Source organism: Frankliniella occidentalis, unplaced genomic scaffold (genome assembly GCF_000697945.3).
Source record: "Frankliniella occidentalis isolate FOCC.00 unplaced genomic scaffold, Focc_3.1 Scaffold262, whole genome shotgun sequence".
Taxonomy (NCBI): domain Eukaryota; kingdom Metazoa; phylum Arthropoda; class Insecta; order Thysanoptera; family Thripidae; genus Frankliniella; species Frankliniella occidentalis.
In genome coordinates, this window is record NW_026267388.1 from 25598 (window position 1) to 31719 (window position 6122).

Here is a 6122-nt window from a genome sequence, read left to right on the forward strand (position 1 = left end):
AACGGGCCGAAGGCCCGTTTTCGGATAGAAGATGTATTGCACCATAAAAATTCAGAAGGGACGGGCCGAAGGCCCGTCCCAAACGCCGCCGGGGGGCCAAGCTGGACCCGCTCCCTGCCAAACCGAGTTGCTGGTGGAGCGAAGCGGAGCTGGCAACTTGGTTTGGCGGAAGAGCGGGCCCAGCTTGTTTGGCTTTATTGTTTACGTTTGCATGTCGCGTGTCATTCCGTCCTTTTGTATTCGCGTTTCATATTTGTGGTAAATTTCAGATCCTTTTAAAAGAGGAGAGATATTGTTGTAAAGTGTGTACTACATCGGACCGGCTTTCTACCACACCCCGCCCCTGCGCATGCGCAACCACTCCCCCGCGCGTTGCCATGGCGCTTTCTTGTAGCCCCGCTCACTTCTGCTCTGGCTCCCGACGAATAAAGACCTTCCTACTCTGTCCACCGATTTATTACATCTGGGATGCTACTGGAGAGCCGGGGGGGAGGGGGGGGGGGCCGTGCCGGGCTGCATCGGGGCGCGGTCACGCTCTGGGCGGCGTGCAGCGCGTGCAGGCTGCGGCGGAGGCGCAGGGGGCTCAAAGCCCACGAGATACACCTCGGCCACGATGGCGTGCCGGGGGACCACGACCGCGTGCTCGGTCGGATTTTCGAGAGTCAGCCTGACGTCTTGCCTGACACACGGGACGACACCCGGGTGAACACGGGTGGCGTCGCGTGGTGAGGAGACGGCAGGGTGACGTCGTTCTGGGTCCAGGACGAGGCCAAAACGGGTCCGTTCAGGCCACGTGTCCGGGTCGTCAGCCTCAACTGTCCGCCGTTGCCCGTCCTCCTCGACACCAACCGGGAGACCTGGTCCGCTGGACGCGCCCTGCGCGCCCTTCGTCCCGCATCGCAGCACGTGCACATGCGTACGACGCGGCTCTTTTGGGACCTCTCCTTGGTGGAGCCAGGCAGCCCCGGGGACCCGCCACACGGCGGTCCATCCCCGAGCGCTGTTGGGCAACTACCCCGTCGTGCTGGTAGGCGCAGGTAGTTAGGTCTACTTAAATTCCTCCTCCGGAAGATGTACTTTTGTCTTTACCCTCTTTGACCAAGTTCAAGCATGAGATCCGTAATTTTCACTTACCATTTTTTGCCCTTTCCTCTAGAAACGTCATGGAACCTGGCCCATCCAGAACTCCGCCTCCTACCGGGCCTCCTAGCAGCTCATCACCTCGCCCCCCTGTGGACCTGAATGAGCTGAATCGGCGGTCCTTTGAGGCAGCCGCTGTGGCGGGAGCACGACGCCGAGCCGCAGCACAAGCGGTGGGTGCGTCTGGGAAGGCGCGCCAAGTGTCCAAGTCACTCTTGCGGAAGAGTTCACTCTCAGCTTCGCCTCAGGTCCCGAGTGGCAGTGTGGATGCCCGCAAGCCTGCGGCAACCCGCCTCTTGCCTTACCGCAAGGCCGCCGCCGACACAGGTCTAGAAAACAAGGACACAAGTAGGGACAGAATTTGTATCATTCTATTTGAAGAAATTTACCTTGTTGGCCGTTTGGAAGTAAGCAAATCCAAATATATTGTTCAAGACTTTGAAAATTATGGCAATCATAGTCGCACAAACTTGGTTGCTGACCATGCATTGGTCTTTTTGGTTCAGGGTGTGCATGTCAAATGGACACAACCAATTTCCTTTTATTTTGATCACAAAACTTGCCCCTCTGATACGTCAAAGCTCTAGTTAAAGCTGTTTTTCAGGTTGGTTTCAATGTTGTAGCTACCGTGTCAGATCAAGATCTCACCAACAGAGGTGCTGTGTCCCTCTTAAAATCTTCTTCTCCGCCTCAGGATCACGTGATTTATTCAATTTATGGTCACAATTTGGTGCATGTATATGATGTTCCTCATCTTTTTAAAAGTTCCAGAAGCAATCTACTTTCTACCAATCTACGGTATAAACCTGGATGTGATGCGCAGTAGAGGCATGTTTTAGTTTTTTTTTTAAGTTGGACAGTTCTCTTGGAAGTAATTCAAAATTGACAATGAAACATGTAAATCCTGTAGGTAAACAGAAAATGCGTGTCAAGTATGCTGCTCAGGCGATAAGTGCCAGTATCAGTAGTTTAATGGAAAGTTATATCAGACTCAAATGGTCCCAGCAGTTCTGACAAAACTACAAAACCACAACGTGTTAATGTAACTGCCAACAGTCTTCACTACAAAGAGTGGCCAGAAATGGTGAAGAAATTACAGGGCTGGACTTTTATTTGAAAATCCTCTGGAGAGTTGCATGTTCCTCCCTTTGTCAGGGGCTGGATCCAATCTGTAAAGGGCTTCCAGTACCTTTGGTCCCCAGGTCTGACAACTGAAACTGAAGTCATGATAATTAAGGAATTTTAATAATAAAGATGCGCTTGAGAATCTCTTTTGTTGGCTGAGCGATTAGCGAAGCCTATTACTTCGTCTGACCGGAAAAAAAACCTTTTTCTGTCTGTCTGTGTGTCTGTCCGTCTGTCTGTCCCCACGATAACTCGAGAACGATTTGAGCGAGCGACCTGGGATTTTTAGGGTCGTTTTGTACCATAAAAAGACAGGTCGAGACCGAAAATGAGCATTCTAGCTCAAAAATTGGATTTAAAAAAAAATCAAAATCAAACAGGTCCCAAAAATGACGTTTTTTTTAAAAATAATTCCATTATGGCTCCCTAAGTGGTAACCGGTGGTAACTCATCAAAGTAGAGCCCACGGGGCGAAAATTTTGTCCGTTTCGCTCTAGCTCAAACCGTTGAGGCGCTGGAGGGTATTTTTGACGAAAATAAGCGAAAAAATGCACAACCCTGTATGCTTAGTCGAGGTGACGGGCCGTTGACGGGCCGTAGGCCCGTATCTTTGTGTACATTTTCCAACTACCCGATGATGCCAGATGTATGCCAGGCGCGTCGCAGCGTAACAGTGTTTCGTGAGATATCGCGAAGCCTGTTACGCGAGACGTGGTCTGGCGTACATCTACCTTGTTGTATTCGTCAGTGCTCTGCAGGCGCCCCCCCCCCCCCCCATCGTCTCTAGTGAGCCGCCTCAAAGGTAGGCAATTTGTACTACAAAACCCCTGTATGTAGGCAACCCACAGTACATCGCCCCCCCCCCCCCCCCCTGTCGCCCCCTCCTTATACCGCGCCTGGTGCTCTGGTGGGAGCACTGATAACGTAGGGCCCCGTGCGTTAACATTATGCACGGGGTAGCCTTCACCATCGGCGCACCCCAGGCTGCCCCGACGCCGCCAGTCGCAGCGATCGCTGCACCGCCTGCAGCTACTGAATCAGCGGTCCCTGCACTCGACGACGAGAACCAGCGCCTCACGGCTGAGGCAAAGGCAATGGACCATCATTGCCGTGACTATGGAGATCGATGAGTGTAGGGCGCAGGGCCTGGCCCCAACTCCGCCACCCCTGCACCACCAACCTAGACTGGGTGAAGAGGGCTATGTGCCCCCTCCTGGCACTGCGGTGGATCCACCCATGAGACAGTACGAGGATATCTCTGCTCCCACCAGCCCCGCCCAAGACATATTTGACATTGACCTCTACCTTAACGGTCCAGAGACTGGGCTAGAGGACCAGGTAGAAAAGGTAGAGATCAAGGACAAGGACGGTGAGGAGTGATTCCTCTAGACTCCTCTGTGACCGTTACAAGTGAACCCTTTGTAACCTTTGTGTTTTTTCCTAACATTTGATTTCCATTTCTATTTTTAGAGACATTTTTTTTTCTAGGAATTGATTTTCATTTTTATTTTTATTTTCATTTGCCTCAGCATTTGATTTGCTGTCGTAGTAAAAAGTAAACCTACCTTGTACCTGTCATTTCGTACTGTTTTTTGATGTTTTTTTACATGGTACTTTCACTGTTCTATCTGTTGTTGTGAAAACATTAAAACCTTAACTGAATGAATGCACGTCCCGCGTGAGACGCACCCAGACACGACGCCCTCATTGTCTGAGGTGAGGTCACCTAGCTGTGGCCAGGTTGTTGGCAAGCACTCGGCCGACGCCGAGCCCTGGCGGGGCGAGAGCCAGGAGGCTATATGTAAGCCCTGGCGGCAGGTGCCGAACACCTGGAGCGCACCTGCAGCGCGCGCCTCCCTTGCCAACACCCGAGCGAGATAAGGACTCTGCGCAATGGCCCGCTGGGCCACATACTGTGAGTTACCATCATATTAGTGCCCTGTCGAGTTGTACTCTGTTGTACTGAATAAAGACCATTTGAAACCTGCATTGCACTCCTATTAATGGTACATATGTAAACACGATACCAAGACCACACTATTTTGAATTTTAAAACGAGAAAGTGAAAGTGGAGGAAGAGAGAGGAAGAAATGGGTAAAATTTTACATTCAGACACTGAATATTAAACTCTATTCAAAAGCACTGGCACAGAAACGTTCAGGTCCTGTACATGAGGGGAGATGGAACACCAAAAACCCGCCCCTACTTTTACGAAAAGGCTTCTTTTCTTTACAATCTAATTGCGGGGCCGCAAACAGTCTTGGATGCTAATGGAGGGCTGCTCGATCAAATTAACTTCCATGCTCAAGTCAATCACCACGGGGCCAGTAACGAGGGAGAAGCTGGAGATGGGAGCAGTTACGAGACTTGGCTAGTCACAACACACCACCAGCTTCGCCATGGAATTGGCTTAAAGTGAAGTAGCTGCAATTACTGACTGAATCTTGTTATGACTAAAAAAAATTCAAAGGGATTTGATGCATTCAAGTGGGAAACTAAATCAACTAAAATTTAAATGGGAAAAAGAATTTGCAAGGAATTTTAGGAGGAGAAACTTATTGTCCTATCAGAGGTTACTACGGGAATGGAAATTTGTTTCAGCTTTTACTTCCCTGACGCTGCGAGCCTTGCAACTACCCCTGAGAGTCATCAGACCTGAAGCCTGTCGTCTCCCTCATCCAGACTTCGAGAACGCAGACTCAGCTGGTCCAGGAAGGAGTACCACGAGACCGTCTAAGATGAAGACCACGGCCCAGGATGAAGATCGCTTTAGTCACTTTGAGGCACTCAGTAGGGCATGGTCTACGACAAATGCAGTATTGCTGAACGTGAGTAAGGCAGGTCAGGATCCATAACCTTAAGCCCTGGTTCCGACGTTGGTTTTAGTTGGGTTGCACCTAAACTCGCAGACGTCGCAGAGGATTCACCGACCAAAAAAATATACAATTTCCAGTGAAATCAGCATTAATCTTGATGGGCACAGTTGTTTTCTACTGTAAATATACAGCCCTGTTACAGTCTGACTGCTGTTTCGTCACAAAGAAAGGTAAATTACAAGTTCAAAGCTTTTATAGGCTTCGGCCGGGAGAGGGCTAACTGCTACAGTGCTGAGTGTTGTAGAAAGTTTGAGATAAACCGCAGTAAGCACAGAAATGACACTAAGAAAATCTGAAAGTTTATGAAATTTGGCTCGGGATAGGCTGCGTCCCCGGGAGCACGTAAAAGTGTAAACATTTATAAAATGTTTATAAACATGAGCTGGGGTTAGGAGCCGATCGGTAGGCTCGGCTTTATAATCGTTATTTTTAATTGAGGAGGTGCCGGTTCGACAACAAATACCTATAAAGCACTTCGCCAATGTGTCTCTGACCTTTTTATCGAAGGTCTGATGTGGGCCGGGCATTATTTTGTCTGAAATACTGAAAGTATTGGACCAGTGCGACAGGGTCTCCTCAGCGCTCGCAAATAGTTTTGTTCATTAACAAGATAAAAGACGCGAAATAGGTGAGGTCTTGTTATATTCCAGCTCCTTGTGACCTGCAGCAACGTATTGAAAACTTTCCTTAACGATTATTGTATGGCAAAGTATTTTAAACATAGCTAATCTGCAGTGAGGAGCACTGAGCGGTGGTTTGAACGGCCGGTTCGCGCCGTCCGGGCAGCGACTTCCGGGGCTCGCGCATAGGCTGCGCTCTCAGCACTGCGTTGCGACCCCCTGTTCTCAGACAGAAGTGTACTTCTGGAAAAGCAAAATATATTTCTGTTTTGGCCAGTTTGGTAAGAAACACTCCCTTTTGTAAGTAAACAGGACAAAACTTTAGCCCAAGAGGCTCTACTTTCACAAGTTACCCCTTAGG